The sequence below is a fragment of the Saccopteryx leptura genome, chromosome 3 (genome assembly GCF_036850995.1).
Source record: "Saccopteryx leptura isolate mSacLep1 chromosome 3, mSacLep1_pri_phased_curated, whole genome shotgun sequence".
In the NCBI taxonomy this organism is placed as follows: Eukaryota; Metazoa; Chordata; class Mammalia; order Chiroptera; family Emballonuridae; genus Saccopteryx; species Saccopteryx leptura.
Window position 1 is genome coordinate 345,155,851 of NC_089505.1, and position 18,973 is coordinate 345,174,823.

Consider the following 18,973-nt stretch of genomic DNA (forward strand, 5'->3'; position numbering starts at 1 on the left):
AGTCTCTTCCTAGTGTTTTAGTTTAAAAGAGAGATTACATTGGAAGGACAGGCAAGGGTTCACCTGGTAGTATCACTGTGGTATCAGGTGAGGACTTTGATTCTCATACATTCATTGAGTATTATTATATGCTGTCCATTTGCTGACCACTATCTCAGGTTCTGGAGAAATAAATAAGGAAATTAATTGCAGCCCACAGGGAGTATACAGTTCAGTGGGGGGTGGCAAGCATGTAAAAAGTAAAATAATCAGTGCCTCTCACCTTTTTGGCGAAGATTGAGTAGTCATCTGTTCTTATCAGTTTAACACCTGATACATCCTCTACCTGAGAACCATGTAGTAAAAGGATTTTTGGAGCAGGGAGATGGATTAGGAGCTTGTTCCGTCCATGCGGCATCAACCCAGTATTGTGGTACCTCCAGAAATGGTTCACCGCCTTGGGGACAAAACCAGTAGTACAAAGAGGATCCCGCGAGCTAGATAACTTGTGTCCAGTCCTTTGAAACCATCTCACCTCATGGAGTGAGCGATGCACGCTGAAGGTCAAGCAGTTTGCAGTGGTTCCAACAGCAGGGCCAGGGCTGGAAGTGAAGTAGCCAGACTCAAGAGTCCCTGGGATGAGTGAGCAGATGAGGCATCCCTTCTGCACTGCCGCCATGAGTCCGCTGACCTGTGTGCAGCCACTGGGACCAATCTCATCACACCCTATCCCAGGTGATGCCAGTCTTCTTTACTTTGCTCTCCCCTTGAGGTTGACCCAAGCAGATAGTTAAAAAAAAAAAAAAGCGAGGAGTGGGGGGAGGGGGTTAAATTATCATAAGCCAATCTAAGAGAGTCTGTGCACATAGTGCTTCTAAGGAGTTTAAGGGAGCAAGTGACTTGCTATGGGAAAAATTTTGAGCTTCACAGGGAAGGCAACAACACCTAACTACCTTTACCTGAATAGATGTTCAGCTGCCTAAGAAAAGGGGAAAGAATCTTTCACACAGAGAGAAGAGCAAGCCCAGCCCTGAGAAAAGGGTGGTATCATAGGAGACTGAGAAGGCTTCTGTGCCTAGACAGTAGCATGTGTAATGTCAAATAGCAAGACATGAATCTGCATTAGGGTTCATTGTAAAGGGTGCTGTGGGCTCTGCTGAAGAGGTTGAATTCTATCCTGCAGGCCAGCTGTAATGGCAGCTGTTTTAACATCATCTTTCAGTACACTCCTCCATCTTTCTGGTTCATACTCTGATCATCATTTCTCACATAGACAACGGTAGTAGTCTGCCAAAGGGTCTCCCTGTCCCAGGTTCTGCTCCTGCCTCCCTGTCCCCCACCCTGCTGCCTGGGTGATCTAAATGCACATCTAAGCCTGTTATGAGTTGAATTGTGCCCCACCCGCAGAATTCATATGTTGCAGTTCTTAAACCCTAGTACCTTACTTAGAATGCAACTATACTGCTCCCAAACATTAGAGAATATTTTATCACTTCATATTCATTTTGAAATATCACTTAATTTTTGTGAGCAGTATATTTGGAGATAGGGTCTTTTAAGAGGTATTTAAGTTAGACTGAGGTCATCACGTGGGCTGTAATTCAATATGATTGGTGTCCTAATAGTAAGAGACGATTAGGGCACAAACACATACAGAGGAAATGCCATGTGAAGACGCAAGAAGAAGATGGCCATCTATAAGTCAAAAAGAGAGGCCTTGGAAGGAACAGCTCTGTAAACACCTTGATCTTGGAGTTGTAGCCTCCAGAATCATGAGAAAATAAATTTCTATTGTTTAATCCACCAGATTTGTTATACTTCATTATGGCTGCCCTTGCAAACTAATGTACTTGGCACTTCCTGTTTCATATGGTGTAAAGCAAAAAGTTCTTAACACACTATGTAAAGTACTTTAGAGCATTCTCTCTCCAGAACCCTATGCCCCTTCCACACTAAGCGCTGCTCATACAGGTCACCCAACTCACTTGTTCACTTGTTCTCCAACAGCTCTTCAGTCTAAAATGCCCCCTGCCCCCTCCCACCCCATTGACCACCTTTTCACTTCTAAGACCAAGATGAAACATCATCTTCCCTATTCTTTGTTTCCCATTAGCAGAGCATATCTGAAGTAATCACTCCCTCTGGCCTCTCTCTGCTGGTAACACACTTATCTCAGGGCCTGTAATATTTGAACCCATTTTTTGAAAACATGTTTCCTCCTACTAGACTAAACATATTGAGTAGGACGATGAATATCTGTGTTTATAGACCCAATTCCTATCATTCCTATCTTAGTTCCTGGCATATAACAAGAACTCAAGAAATGCTCTAGAAATGAATAAATGTTCCTAGAGCCCGCATATTCAGACTTACACATTCTTGAAAGAAATTAATCCATATTTTGCAATAATCTACTGTAGTAGATAGATTTTTAGACTGCTCATGTCTGATTAGATTACTTAGGTATTTCTAAATAACACTAAATAACATTATTTTTAATCCATCGTCCTTTTTATATACATTTCTGCATGGAGATGCCTATTGCATTTTTTATTGTTTTTCTTTATCTTTCTTTCTTTTTTTTTTTTTTAGTGAGAAAGAGAGAGACAGACAGATATATGGGAAGAAAGAGATGAGAAGCATCAACTCTTAGTTGCGTCACTTTGCTTATTCATTGATTGCTTCTCATATGTGCCTTGACCAGGGGACTCCAACTGAACCAGTGACCCCTTCCTTGCTCAAGCCAGCAACTTTGGGCTCAAACCAGCAACTTTGGGCTCAAGCCATCAATCTTTGGGCTCAAGCTGGTGAACCTGCCCTCAAGCTGATGAGACTTGTGCTCAAGCCATATGAGCCAGCACTCAAGCCAAGTGACCTCAGGGTTTTGAACCTGGGTCCTCAGCGTCCCAGGTCAATGCTCTATCCACTGTACCACCACCTGTCAGGTTTATTGTTTATTTTTAAATATAATTTATTGTGATGACACTGGTTAGCATAATTATATAGGTTTCAGGTGCCCAAATCCACAGCACATCTCTGTACTCTATATTGTGTGTCACACCCCAACTGTTTATTGCATTTTAGGATGTCTGCCTTCTTTAGTTATATTTCCAGTTTTTTTTATTCAACACATATTTATTCCCTCCCTATTCTGTGCCAGACACTGTTATATTCTGAGGTTAAGAAAATAACTAAGATGCTGTTCCCACATAAGAAAACTCCCAGTGAGGCAGAAGGGACAGATGCAAACCAATTATACTGCAGTGTAGTAAGTGCAATGACAGAGATATGCAGGAGGTATGAATGGAGTGCTTTAATTACACAGAAAGCACAGACACTCCTTACATCGAAGTGTTTGCTAAGTTTTTTTCTTTTTTTTCAAAATAATTATTGCTTCTTGGAGTGTATATCTTTAGTAAGTGACTTTTTCCTGACCTTATGGTCTTGCTCTGGATGGACGTTATTGGAACTCCACCTCACACTTGTGTGAGAATTTCCAGAAGCCTCAGTCCTGCTGTCATCCTCATGAAAGAATCGCACAGAGAGAAGGCGCCTTCAGAAGACTTAAATCCCCTTCTTCCTTCACTTATCACCTCATATACAGCTAGGATTGACAGCTAATTCTACTCTATTCATTCTGGGACCTTGTAATATGTGAAGTGAAGCATAGTGGACAGAGGGAATCATCACTGCTCTTTCTCATCTGTCCCCAATGCTAGGACCTGGCATGTGGTTACTCCTCTCTTTGGGGGAGGGCAGCAATTCCCAATAGTTGGGAGTATCTGAGAGGAATCTGAAAGAATTGTGGTGAGTCCAAGAGTGGACAAGCTAATATAAACAACTAGCCATTTCAGAACATAAAATATCTAGGTATCTGTTCAAATACTTCTAATTCTCTGTGTCTTTTATATAATATTCTGTGTCTGTGTTATCCGTCTTTAAAATTCCTGCAGTCCAAGCAAACACTCACTGCCTGATTACCAGACCAACGTGGTTGGTTAATATACTAGTAGAAATACAGTGATACTGAAATGCAGTCCAGATTTCTAACAATAACAGTTATTATTTGAACACATTCTCTTGTGTGTTGACAACCAGCTTCAATTATCTGGCTAAAAATCTTATTTAGCACTTACTTAAAAATTTTGATGTGAAAAAAATATGGGCTTTTTAAGAAAGGCATTTTAAAATAAATTTTCCATGTTACTTTAAGTTAGTATCTCAAGCCAATGCTAAGATCTATGCAAGTCAAGTTTCTTCTAGTCTCGCCAAAAATTAGAAAATAAATATTGAGATGGTGTAGGGAGCCAGGCAGAATTTAAGTCTGGAACCTAAACAGGAAAACAGGATTTTCCAGGGACTGCAGAGGCCCAATGCAGAAGAGTTAATTAGGAAGAAGAGGAACAGTGTTCACACCTATGCAATACCCTTTGTCACACTGTGTATAGTTATCTGTTTATATGTCTGTCTCTCCCACTAAACTATGACTTCTACAAGGTCAGGAATGGGGTATATTTCTTTCTATACCCTCATACATTTTGGAGTAAATAAAGAAAAGGGAAAGAGGGCCTGTAGGTAGCCCCAAAGAAGAATAACAACTGGGATTCATGGAAAAGCACGTGAAAATTTTAACATTATCAAACTAACCAGATGATACGAAACTGTGGATATGGTTAGAAAAGTGTTCGCTGATTTTGCTGTCTAAAATAGCTTCCCCCATTTCATCACCTTGTTTATTTCCCTTCCAGTGCTGGTCCCAGTTTATAATGATCTTGTTCATATTTTTTACTGGTTTACATCTTTCTCACCTTAGGGTAATTTTGTGAAGGCACGTAATCTGTGGTCTTGTTCATTACTGCCCGCTAACTGCTGCATAACAACTATTTGCTTTGAATGAATTACTATATGTGATTTAGGCCAAAAGACTATGTATATGTCCTGAAAATTTCTTATATGATAGAAAAAAGAAACTTATACGCTAGGATAAAATGGGCAGAAGGGGAAGTAGACTGTTGAAAATGGAAACAACATGAATGAGTCCATGACATCTAGTATTTGATCTGTGCAAAGGAGAGCTTCTTTTTTTATCCTCCTAAATGACAATGGAAAATTAAAACTCAATGCCAGTGAAGGAACGGACCTGGTTTAGTTGTATTCTTACCTTTGAAGGCTTCTCTGAGTCCTGAAGAGACAAGGGAGTTGTTACTGGAGTCTAACACTATTTATTTAACAGAAGTATTCTGTACCTGTCATATGACAAAAACTGAGTAGGGACACAAGATACAAAGATGCCCAAGAGAAAGGCTGCAAAGCAGCAACAGATAAAAAGCAGAGACCCATCTGCAGCAGCTAGAAAAGGTCTGTGTACAAGCTGCACTTGCCCATTCTTCATTTCTTTGTGATTTTAAAAATAATTTCTTTAAAAATAACTTCAAAATTCCTCTTTTTCACTTTCTGTAGTTTTTAGGGGGCATGGTGTTTATTTGCTCTTATCTACCTTTTGGTTTCATCCTCGTTTCTGAAATGATTTTTTCTTTTACTTCTAATTCTTTTCTGAGTTCTGTCACTTCCACGCTGAGCTTTTCTAATTGACTTATGATGTCCTTTCCCACCTCGATTCATCTTCTTCATGTCCTTTAGGCTTGATAGTAGGTTACCATGTGGGGCTGTTTTGTGAGCATATCTTCCTGACCTGCTTTCCTTGTCTGTAGGGATATTAGTTTGCTCCTTAATCTTTTTTTGTCTTTCTTTTTTCGTAGTAATTGTGTATGGGATTTTTGCTCGACGCTCCATTCATGCTCATTTCTATTGGAAATTAGTTTTTCTTCGGAACTTTTTACGGGGAGGTGGGTGGAGAAAGTGTGCTTTTCTAACTTCAGCATGCTCCCTCTTCTGTTGTTTTTGTGTAGTGGTCGAAACCCTGGTGGCTGGCGCTCGGGGATTCCCGGTCCTGTTTCCAACCCCCGGGACTTCTTCTTTACTTCGCTCCAGTTGTACAAGTGCTGCTGAGATTTTCTCTCCTCGAAGCTTCTCCTCCACAGTGTGGGGTCGTGTCTCAGTTCAGAGTTACTGCTTTGGAGTTACGGGTGGAGGGGGGCGAGAGGGTAGGCGAGGTGGGGGAGCTCTACAAGTGTGAGGGGCTGGAGCCTCGCCAGGCCAGAGAGGCGAAGCTCTTGCTCCGATGCGGGCTGAGCGCTGGCCTCCGCTGAGCCTGGATTGCGGATCCCCACTGCGGAACGTGCCTGCCCGCACCTGCCCGCACCCGCCCGCACCCGCCCGCACCCGCCCGCACCCGGCCGCGGCTGTCGCTGGGCCTGGGCTTTATACATCTGCCGCCCGCTGGCTACCTTCTTCCTCCAGGAAGGACCCTGAGAATTTGTGACTATTGGGGGATTGGCCTCCCCCACCTGTATTTTGGGGTCCCCTCGCTTTGTTGTAAAGGTTGCCCAGGCGTTTTAGCTTCACCATATAGTCGCTGTGTTTTTTGTAGTTATTTGCTTGTTTTTGCCTTTTGTTTTGTAAGACTTTAGAGATTTAAAACCTAGGCTTCCTTAGTCTCTCTTGAATCCCTGTCAAATGCATTTAAAGCTGAGGAAAATCTTCAACTCAGAAAATAGGATGTTCCACACAGGGTTTTTGAATTAAAGAACGGTCCTAAATACAGTACTTATTAAACGCATTGCCCTTCTTTACCCCTTTCAAAACTCCCTGTACACCTAGCACCTTCTTTCCTGACCATTTCTGCTCTGTTCAGCTTTCCCTCGCTGTCCATGCTTGGTTTAAGTCATCTGCCTAACCTGTTCCTGAGGTATAAATCCCAAACTCCTTGCAGGGCATGCAAGACCCACCATAACCGGGGTCTTTCTCTCCCTTTTGTCTGATCTCCTGTTGGGTGACATTTGAACCCTGTATATGAATATTGTTGAACTGCTAGTAAGGATACATATACATGATATTGTCTCAAGACTCAGTGCTCCTGAGCATCTTATTGCTTCTGCCTGAAGTGTCTTTCCCACCTTCCTTCTTCTGACTAATTCTCATTTGACTTTCCAGACCTAATGGCCCTCCTCTGGTATCTCACAGCATCTTGTATTTCTTGTCATAAATCAGTGAAATATATAAGATTCGCTAATATGTTTGTCTCCTCCATTGAAAGTAAACTAGGAACCATATCTTACTCACCTTTTTGCCTTCACATTATGTACAGTGGTTTGCAAGTAGATAAATTAACATTTTTACTGTTTCTTGCTTCCACCTGTTGTTTTTTATTTTTCTTTCCGTAGGTCATTGTTTTTTGTTTTCTGTAGGTCATTTTATCTGATCTTGGTACCTCACCTCTGCCCTATTTTATTTTACTATTTTATTTTATTCAATGAGTGAAAAGGAGGCAGAGACAGACTCCTGCATGTGCCTGACCAGGATCCACCAGCAAGCCCACTCGGGGGCGATCCTCTGCCCATCTGGGGTGTTCCTCCATTGCTCAGTAGCCAGCTTTTCTTTATCACCTGAGGAGGAGGCATGGAGCCATCCTCAGTGACCGGGAAGGGCGGGGGTCAACTCATTCTAACTGAGCCTTGACTGCAGGAGGGGAAGAGAAAGAGAAGTGAGAGGGGGAGGGGTGGAGAAGCAGATGGGCACTTCTCCTGTGTGCCCTTGAAGGGAATCAAACCCAGGACATCCACAGGCTGGGCTGATGCTCTACCACTGAGCCAACTGGCCAGGGTTTGCCTTATTTTATTTATGGTCATGGTACATTTAAAAAAGTATCTTATGAGTGCATCTGCACTCCATGGTCCTTTGCTACTGTTAATCTCCGTCCTCTCCCCCCCTTTTCTTGTTTTTGTTGTCACAGTTTAAATTTGGTTTTATTGTGTTCTTGGTGAAGCTTTTACTTGTGGTTTTGTTTTGTTTTGTTCTTTGTATCTGGTTGCAAAACCCCCTTTAGTATTTCCTGGAGTGAGGGTTTTCTGATGATAAATTCCCTCATCTTTTCTGTATCTGTGAATGTTTTTATTTCTCTTTCGTATTTGAAGGATAGCTTTGATGGGTATAGTGTTCTTGGCTGAAAGTTCCTCTCTTTCAGAACTTTAAATATTGGGGTCCATTCTCTTCTAGCTTGTAGAGTTTCTGTTGAGAAATCTGATGATAATCTAATAGGCCTTCCTTTATATATGTAGCCCCATGTTCATTGCAGCATTGTTCACAGTGGCCAAGACATCAAACAACCAAAAAGCCCTTCAATAGATGACTGGATAAAGAAGATGTGGCACATATACACTATGGAATACTACTCAACCATAAGAAATGCTAACATCTGATCATTTACAACAAAATGGATGGATCTTGATAACATTATATGGAGTGAAATAAGTAAATCAGAAAAAACTAAGAACTGCATGATTCCATACATAGGTGGGACATAAAAACGAGACTTAGAGACATGGACAAGAGTTTGGTGGTTATGGGGGGTGAGGAGAGGGAGGGAGAGGGGAAGGGAGGGGAAGGGGCACAAAGAAAACCAGATAGAAGGTGACAGAGGACAATCTGACTTTGGGTGATGGGTATGCAACATAATTGAATGACAAAATAACCTGGAGATGTTTTCTTTGAACATATGTACCCTGATTTATTGATGTCACCCCATTAAAATTAATAAAAATTTATAAAAAAAAAAACAGAAGGAAAAAATGTATCAACTTTCTCTCTCTGGCTCAGGCACTTCTTCTGAGCTTCCCATCACTCATTCATCTGCTTTGGTAGCATCAACACTTGTGTGTCTGTTGGGAATCCAAAATCAAGATCTGGCTCTCCTCTGCTGGTCCCTTTCTTGATCATTGGCACCTTGTTGATCATGCCAGATAGTAGAAGTCACGCTAACTCATTGTGTTTTTTAAACTCCCCAAACATCAAAGTCTTACCAATTCCACCTTTCAAGCCTATCTCTAATCTGTCCATTTCTCTCTTTTATCCACTGTCATTGCACCAGTGGAAGCCATGTCATTTCTCAACTGAAGTAATTTAAAATAGATTACTAATTATATTCCTGTATCCACACTTGATTTTATTTATTTTTATTATTAATTTTTTTTATTGATTTCAGAGAGAGAGAGAGAAGGGAGGAAGACAGAAACATCAATTTGTTTCTGTAGGTGCCCTGACCGGGGGTCGAACCTGTAACCTCTCCATTTTGGGACAACATTCTAACCAACCGAGCCATCTGGCCAGGGCATTGACTTTCCTTAATCTAGTTTACATAAACAAGAAAAAAATTAGCCCTTGAAATGAAAACCTGATCATATTGCCCTCTGCTTAAAACCAGTCAATGGCTTTTCATTGCTCTAATATGAAGGTTGAAAACCCTTAAATTGGCACATAAATTCCTGTTTATCCTTCTGCCTACTGGCTTCAAGTTCCTCAAATTCAGCCAGCTCCTTCTTATCACCCAGTTATGCTCTTTCCTCTGCCTGCTCCTCTCCATCCTCCTCCCTACTTACCAGGGCAAGCTCACACTTACCTTTCATATGGTAAATATTTCTCTGCTCTTCTTTATAGTTATATTACTTATATTATCCATCCCTAAATAGTTTTGCTTATTTGTTAATTCACATTGTATGCATCCTTTTGTGACTTGTATTTTATATTCAACATTATATTTAAAGGATTCACTCATGTAGCAGAGTATATAGTTTGTTTACTTTCATTGCTCTATAACAGGGGTAGTCAAAATTTTTATACCTACCACCCACTTTTGTATCTCTGTTAGTAGTAAAATTTTCTAACCGCCCACTGGTTCCACAGTAATGGTGATTTATAAAGTAGGGAAGTAACTTTACTTTATAAAATTTATAAAGCAGAGTTGCAGCAAGTTAAAGCATATAATAATAATTACTTACCAAGTACTTTATGTTGGATTTTTGCTAAGTTTGGCAGAATAAATCTTTATAAAACTTACTATAGTTAAATCTATCTTTTTATTTATACTTTGGTTGCTCCACTACCGCCCACCATGAAAGCTGGAATGCCCACTAGTGGGCGGTAGGAACCAGGTTCACTACCACTGCTCTATAACGTTCCACATTTCTTCAAATTTATTCTAGAGTCAGTAAACTTTAGGGTTGTTTTTGATTTGGGGCTGTAATGAACTATGAATGATGCTGCTTTAAACCTTTTTTTAAGTAGAGGAGGGGAGATAGTTAGAAGACTCCCTCATGCACCTCAACCAGAGTCCACTGGGCAACCCTGTCTTGGACTGATGCCTGAATCAACTATTTTTAGCACCTGAGGCTGACACGCTTGGACCAACTGAGCTATCCTCGGCACCCAGGGTGGCGCTTGACCAATTAAGCCACTAGTTGTGGGAGCCGAAGAGGGAGAGAGGGGAAGGGGGAGAGACGCAGATGGTTGCCTCTCTTGTGTGCCCTGACTTGGGACGTCCACATGCCGGGCCAATGCTCTATCCACTAAGCCAACCAGCCAGGGCCTGAACCTTCTTATACATTTATTCTGCTCAATCTCTGCACCCATCTCTTCAAGATATATACCTTTGGGGGGGGGGGAGATATATACCTGTGAACTTTGTCAGTTAACACCAAACTATTTTTTAAAGTAGGCATTCAATATAACAGTCTCATCAAGGACGTATGAAAGTTGTTGCTACATATTCTTGCTGACTCTTTTTAACCCATGCCAGTCTGACAGAGGTATATTTTGCATATACTTTTTCTTATAAATTGATGCTTTAAAAAAATAAGAATATGGCAACACATGGTCAATTGTTTCCAAAGATGGCCACAACAGTATTGCCCACCAATGTGTTCTTCTGCAATGTGATTTTGTAGCTCCTCCATTAAAAAGTGGAGTCTATTTCTCTTCCTCGTAAATCTGATCTGGTGTCATGACTTGCTTTTTCTTCTAGGTTTGAGTCTTAAGAAGCCTGGCAGCTTTCTCTTTCACTCTCATGGGATCCAGCTGCCATATGAATAAGTACAGGCTGGACTACTGAATGACTGGTGACTATGGAGAGAGAGGCCAAACCAGCCCCCAAATATTCCAACTGCTCCAGTGAAGGCACCAGACACACAAGTGAAGCCATCTTAGACACTTCAGTCTCAGTCAAACTTTCAGCCTAACACAGTGGCATAAGTGAACCCAGCCAATACTATGCACATGAATAATAAATGGTTGTGATTTTAAGCCACGAAGTTCTGGAGTTTTTTGTTATGCATTAATAGATAACTGAATCACAATGTACCTAAAAATGCTAATATCAATGTCATGCTTCTAACTATCTTAAAGAAATATTTTAAAATGAAGTTTTTAAATGTGTTAAAATTTTCTCACTGTAGTGTTATTTATATTATTTTAAAGTGGAAACAACTTCTGTTTAAAATTTCAACGTGGAGTAATTAAATTAGGATGCTTTCATAGAAGAGAACGATCTACAGACAAAACTACATTGAAAGGATTTTTAGTGATGGAAGATGTCGCAGAAAAATATCAGGTGGTTATGTGTGTATATATATATGTGTGTGTATATGTGTGTGTGTGTGTGTATATATATATATATTCTTGTTAAAAATTATGCCTTAAAAATACTGGAAAAAATAAATCACTATATGAACAATGGTTTGGTGGTTTTGTGTCTTCCCATTATTTGAAAGTTTTCTACAGAAAGGATATGGTACTTATATAAGGAGAGAAAATATCCCAATGTCATTTTGTGGAGCAGTAGAAATTTTTCATCAAATTAGACAACTCTGGCAGAGAAAATACTCCTTCCTTTTAAGTTGTGCAGGCTGTGTCTCTCTGCCTCACCTGGTGGCAGTCAAATTTCAAGAGCAGAAGTCTCCATAGCACAGATTTTTGAAATGTAGAGAACAACAGAGATTTTTTAAGTCCTTATTTTTCTAAATTAAAAAAAAACAAAACTATTTTACTGGGGAATGATTTAATAAAATAAAAGGCATTTCAAAATCCCAGAAGTAAAAAGAACATAATCTCAAAATAAAAAACAACCCTGAAATACATTTACCTTTTATGAAAACTCACTAGGCACTTTAATTTTCATTTAGCCATAAACTGGTGGAAACTTTATTTAGGAGGACTCTGGTTCAAGAAAGGAGAAAATGACACCAAAACTTAAAATTACTTGAAGGCAGCAAATGTCATGTATATTCTTCCTTCATAGAAAAGCATTTAGATTTTCCAATAAAATTATCCTGAGAGTAATGGAACATCTAGAGTTATGAGTCAGATTAGGCTTCCTTTGTGGGCAATTTCTCTGGATGACAGTGCTTTCTTCATATTCAGTCTCAGGGACCCTGTCCCAGAGGTATTGATACTGACTCCCCAGGACTATGATCTAGGAACCTACACTTAAAACAGGATTCTCATTGAAGATTTACAGACCTAAATAGAATGAAAGATTGTCTTTTAAGGGTTTATCTATCTTGATTGAGTTAGAGTATCATGGCTCTAACTTAAAAATTCATCAAGATGTATACTTAACCTATATACTTCATGTAACTTGCCACACAGTAAAAAGTAAGAAGAAATAAACAAACAAAAGAATATTTGGAATTATACATTGCTTTAGCAAGATAAATCTATTATTTAGTAAATTTTAACTAACATGTCATAATTTGTTTCTATTTTTCTGAAGCAGATTGTTTTGTATGGTTTAAAGTAAATTTAGGTACTGGTCATTTTAGAAACAATATTTTTCATACTTTTGGTTTGAAATACAATTATTCTAGTTTATGAGCAAATTGGTTTGGAAAACAAGCCATTATTTGTTTTGTTTGATAAAAATAAAATTTATTATTTTAGATTTGAAAAGTTTTGTTTTTCTTTAGGAAGCTGATATTTCAAATAAATGGTACTTTTAAAATCTTTTGTTTTATGAGTGTAAAGAAATGAAAATTTCTGTACAAAGAAGGAATGAAGGGAGGAAAGGAAAGAGGGAGAAACAAAAGGAAAGAGAGAAAATGGAAGAAACCAGTACCCTAAGGACAAAAATATTCTTGCCCATCCTCTCAAAATAAATCCCCTCCACTAATTTAAGATTATTCACGTTTTGTTTGTTAGTTACAGTGTATCTATAGCTATTCTCTAATTCCCATGTAGAACTGCCTTCTTAACTGCATAATAGCTTATTGTAACACTTTATATTTGAAACTACGTACTTTGTTGTTTCTACTAGAGTATATTTACATGCTTTATTATTATCACTCTTTAAAATATATGACTGTTTCTGTGTTGAAAAGAGAGGAGAAGGGAGTCACTGTGAGTCCTTTAAGAATTTGTGGCCTCTCATTTTGATGTTTGATTTATCACACACCTTCACGATTTTACTAGTGTCAGAAGGAGGTCCGGTTTCTCTTGGAATGTTACATTCTTTGGGGATGAAGTGTTCAGTCTTTAACACTGTTCTGGAGCGTCCCCTGAGTATTTAGCATCTGGATATAGCCGTCATCACAGAAATGAGAGACAGAGCAGGCCAGAACTGACTCTGTCCAGGGGAAAAGCAGGATCAACACCAGGTCCACCACGGCTTTTCCCAGTTTTGCAAAACTGGGAAAACAAGGCATCTACTTGAAAAACTTCTGCAGCCTTGCATTTAATTTGGGTTATTTTCACTCAGCTTACATACAGTTAAGAAATTACTCTATAATTGGTGATATAACTATAAAAATTCACAGGATTATAAACCTTAAATAACAGTTGCAAATTGTTATTATAAACTCTTGTTTTTCTCATACACATGTAATAGTGTCTTTTTTCAATAATAGTGCTAAAATTATTAGAAGGATTTCTAAAATATAATAAATCACCCACATTTGCTCAGTATTACTGAGAGACAAACTTCTAAACTAGATGAACCATATGATTTAATTTGTCTTCATAAAAAATCTTTCATTTTTTATTATAAAAATTACACATAAAATTATATGTAATGAAAATTTTTTTAAATTCAATAAGCTAAGAAAGTAATTAAAATTTCTGGTAGAACAACCACTTAAAAGTAATCTCTGTTAACATTCATTTGTAAAAATAAATTAAGAGTGAGATTGATAGGTCACTACATTTATTTAGCACAATGTACTAACGATGTGCTTTGTGAGTTTAACTCATCAAATTCAAAGAAAATTTCGTAAGATCGTACTTTTATAAACTCTATTTTACAGAAGAGAAAGATGAGGAACAGAATTATTACATGACTTGCTCAAGGTCATTGCCCTAGTAGGAGGTAGAGCTGGGATTTGAGGCAAGGCAGTCTGACTGTGGAGTCTGTATTCTTTTAGTCACTTGCTAAAATTATATTTACCAGTGTATTTTTGAAACAGCTTTATGGAGGTATAATTGACATACAATAAATCATACATATTTAAAATCTACAATTTGATAAGTTTTTAAAACCTTCACTATTTTCAAGTCTATAATTTAGTAGTGTTCCATATATCCACACTGCTGTGCAATTGATCTCCAGAACTCTTCCTCTTGTGAAACTGAAATTCTATACCCATTAGACAACATCTCCCCACTTCCTCCTCCTCCTGGGCGTTGGCAATCACTAGTCTACTTTCTGTTTCTATGAATTCAACTACTTTGGGTGCCTCAGATAAATAAAATAATACAGTATTTGTCATTTTGTGACTGGGTTATTGCACTTAGCATAGTGTCCTCAAGGTTCATCTATACTGTAGCATATGACAAGATTTCCTTCCTTTTTAAGGCTGAATAACATTTATTATATATAGATTGCACCTGGTTTATGCATATCTCTGTCAATGATGTATGGGTTGCTTCTACTTCTTAGGTGCCTTGAATGGTGCTAACTATGAACGTAAAAGTACAAATATCTCTTTGAGATACTGCTTTCAATTCTTTTGGATATAAACATAGAAGTGGGACTGCTGAATCATATAGGAATTCTATTTTTAATTTTTTGAGGAACTGCTATACTGTTCTGTTTTCAATAGCAGTCACATCATTTTACAGTCCTATCAACAGTGCATAAAGACTTCAATTTCTCTGTATCTTTGCCAACACTTGTAATTTTTTGTTTCTTGCTTTTTAAAAAATTATAGACATTCTAATAGGTGTAAAGTGAAACCTTATTATGGTTTGATTTGCATTTTTCCAATGCTTAGTTATGTTGAACACCTTTTTATACGTTGTTGGCCACTTGTATACAATCTTTGTAGAATTATCTAGCCCAAGTCCTTTGTACATATTTTAATTTTTTTTGTTATTGAGTAGTAGGAATTCTTTATAGATTCTCACTATTATTTTCCTATATATTCTTTTAACTAACATTGAATAATTTTTAATGATCTTTCTATTGTACACATCTTATAAAACTACACTGATTTTATTATTAATTTTATGATAGTTTCTGCATTAGTTTCCTGAGTCTGCTGTAAAAAAATTACTACAAACATGGTGGGTATGAACAACAGAAATTTATTCTTTCATAGTTCTAGAGGCTGAAAATTTTAAATCTGGCAGGGCCACACCAATCCTAGGATTCTAAGGGAGATAATGTTCCTTGCATTTTCTGGTTTCTGGTGGCTGTTGGCTTTCCTTAACTTATGGCTGCGTCAATCCAATAGCTGCCTCTGTGGTCGCATTGTCTCCTCCTCATCCGTCTATGCCTTAATTGTATAATGGCACTTGTCATTGGATTTAGGACTCACAAAATGATATCATCTCAAGATCCTCAACTAGATTACATCTGCAAAGACCCTTTTTTCTTATAAAATAACAGTCACAAGTTCTGGAGGATTAGGATATAGATGTAGCTTTCAGTGAGCGATCTCTTAACCTACTACAGTTTCAATAATATAAATTTCTAAAATTAAAATTGTTAGTTCCGGCTATGTAAAACTTAAATGTTTTTAGACAAGCATTTCTAAATTGTGCTCTAGAGTAACTTTGAATTGCATTTCTTCCCCTTCACTTTTGTTGTTCATTGATTACTTGTCATACGAGCCTTGACCAGGCAAGCCCAGGGTTTCAAACTGGCGACCTCAGCATTCCAGATCAACGCTTTATCCACTGCGCCACCACAAGCCAGGCTGAACTGCATTTTTAATGTTCTTAAACATATGTGCATTATGTATGTTTGTACACAAACCATGTAAAAACATATGTATACTCTATAGAAATAAAGACAGGGAAGAAAAAAGAAGAGAAACTTGGTGATTGGGGAGAAAATTAAAAAGGAATGGTGATGGCTGTCAGAGTTGTCCTCCTTGATAATGTAAGTTCTATCCATAGTTTTTTCAATAAAATGTACCTCATGTGGCAAAACTTGTGTAATTTTGGTTTTATTTGATTATCTGTTTTATTTCTGTGGGATATATTTTGTTTTCAAATCTTTGCATTTTTTTGTATAAAATAATTTAACTTCAATAATAACATACTGTTTTCCATTAAAAAGAAACACTTTTATTTTCTTCAATTATCAAATAATCTTTACAATGTAGAATATAAATTTTTGGACTTTTAAAAGCATTTGATGAATAAGTTAAGAAAAGCTTTATATCTATGTATGTCTTCTGTTGGGAGATAGAGTACCATCAAGATTGGGTGGTTCTTTCTTTCTTTCTTTCTTTCTTTCTTTCTTTCTTTCTTTCTTTCTTTCTTTCTTTCTTTCTTTCCTTTCTTCTTTCTTTCCTTCCTTCCTTCCTTCCTTCCTTCCTTCCTTCCTTCCTTCCTTTCTTTCTTTCTTTCTTTCTTTCTTTCTTTCTTTCTTTCTTTTAAAATTTATTGATTTTAGCCAGAGGAAGGGAGAGAGAGAGAAGCAGACACAGAGAGACAGGAACACTGGTCTGTTCCTATATGTGCCCTGACCGGGGATCAAACCGGCAACCTTCATGCTTCAGGCCAATGCTCTAACCAATCAAGCTATCTGGCCAGGGCACGTATTTCTTTTCTTAAATACAGTTCAAAAGTGTACGAGAAAGGAACTATGTCTCAGGATAAAAGTCATTTTCAAGAGCATTTGGGTAATTAATCATGAGAAATTGCATTTTCAAAACTTTAAATAGGCCTGACCTGTGGTGGCTCAGTGGATAAAGCGTTAACCTGGAATGCTAAGGTCGCTGGTTTAAAACTGCGGGCTTGCCTGGTCAAGGCATATATGGGAGTTGATGCTTCCTGCTCCTCCCCTCTTCTCTCTCTCTCTCTATCTTCTCCCCTCTAAAACAAAGAAATAAAAATCTAAAAAAAAAAAAACCCCAAAACTTTAAACAACAATGAAGCTTCCTGATTAAGAGTGACTTTTTGTGACCAACTTGCAGAACTTCCACATCCAGTTGAGTGTGAGTCCTTCAAAGTCAGAGGCAATGCACTTATTTCAGGGATGTGACCATCGCTCAAAGTCAGGCTTTGAATGTCTCTTCTTAAAAGTAACTGCTTTTAATCTGTGGCTTAAGATTTACTATAATCGGTTTCTTTTATGTGATTAACCCATCCTATACTTTTTCTTAATTTTCTGTTTATTTTTTAATCTGACTATCCACAGGCCATGGCTGTGAATAACTTTTATCTGGTTGCAAAACTCAAATCCACTTTCACAGAAAAATAATTTGCCACCAGAGAGGATAATCAATATGTGTCTACATTGAAAAAAATTATTTAAACAACAGCCATTATCATTAGAATAACCACACGGGCTCCTGAGGAGCTTGCTCTGAGTGAGAGAGAAAGGGTACTCAGAAGTGTGATTTGTGGTACGCTTTTATAAATATCCTGGCCCATTGCTCTGAAAGTGATACGTGTTATGGGATACTATCAATAGATTTCATGAGGAATAGCTATGCTCAAGATTTCCTAGTCAAACCTCCTAATTTTATAAATAAGGAAAGGTGAGAGTCAAACTTCTTAAATAAGTCACAGAAAGCTAGCTAAGTCCTTAGTTGGTGATGGGGTCAAGGAGATACAAGTTAATATGGTGTAGCTGAAGTTGTGAATTGCCACGTGACTAGCGAAGTTCAACCTGCAGATATGTGGCCTTTAATTAGAAATGTTTAAGTACCTTTAGGTGGGGCAATAATTCTCTACTTCAGATTAGCAACAGGTTCTGGTCATGAATGAAATTTATGGCCTTCGGATAAAGTAGCCAGATTTAACAAACAAAATTTAAATTTCAGGTAAATACGGCTTAGTGTTTTACTATAAGTAAGTTCCAAACATTGCATGGGATATACTCCTATAAAAAATTCATTTATTTGGAATTCAAATTTAACTGAGTGTCCTGTGTTTTATCTGGCAAATGTAGCTTTGGAGCATGTAAGGCATACACATCACCAGCCAGGTGTGGCAGAAATATTTACTATTCACTAAATAGCCTTATTTCTCCTCATATTTGGCAGCTTGCTTGAAGTTAGGCAGAGCCATGCAAGTAGTCCTAAGCAATGTGTGCTATGGTTAGAAGTGATGTTTGTCTGTCAATTGCTGCACTTAAAAGCCAAGATGCAATCAACCCCACAGGTCACTTTTTCCCTGATGCAATGAACTAGAAACCATCTGTCAAAAATGGCATAGATGCAAAAACAGCAGCTTGGATCCCTGAAGAAAATTTGGAATGAAGGTACCGAGAAGAACCATTGGGTCCACAAAATATTTTGTGAATATAAGAAGTAAACCTTTATCTGTTAATTTATTGAAATTCTAGGGTTGGTTTGTTACTGCAGCTTGGTATAGCCTATACTGATTAACACAGTGTGTATCATTATATAAATTAAATAAATTCTGTGAGCTTAAGTTTGCTGTTGTTTTTTCATCTTTATGGAATTGCCATTAACTTTGTGGTTTGTTTGGAGGACTGAATGAGAATTACAGGTGAAAAGCTTCAGAACTTTTTTGCACAGTAGGTTGCCACAGGAGAGAATGATATTTAATGATAGCTTGCTTATTATGAATATTGTTTTAATTCTTATAACAATCCTATGTAATTGGTGTTATTATCATTTTCATTTTATCAGTA

At 37.9% G+C, this 18,973-nt stretch overlaps 1 non-coding gene across 1 annotated transcript; it reads left to right on the forward strand.

The window, feature by feature from the left end:
- Nucleotides 1–250: 250 nt before the first annotated feature.
- LOC136401756 (U2 spliceosomal RNA) lies at nucleotides 251–438 on the forward strand. The gene has a single exon (XR_010750752.1). It is a non-coding gene; the product is annotated as a U2 spliceosomal RNA (small nuclear RNA).
- Nucleotides 439–18,973: the final 18,535 nt, after the last annotated feature.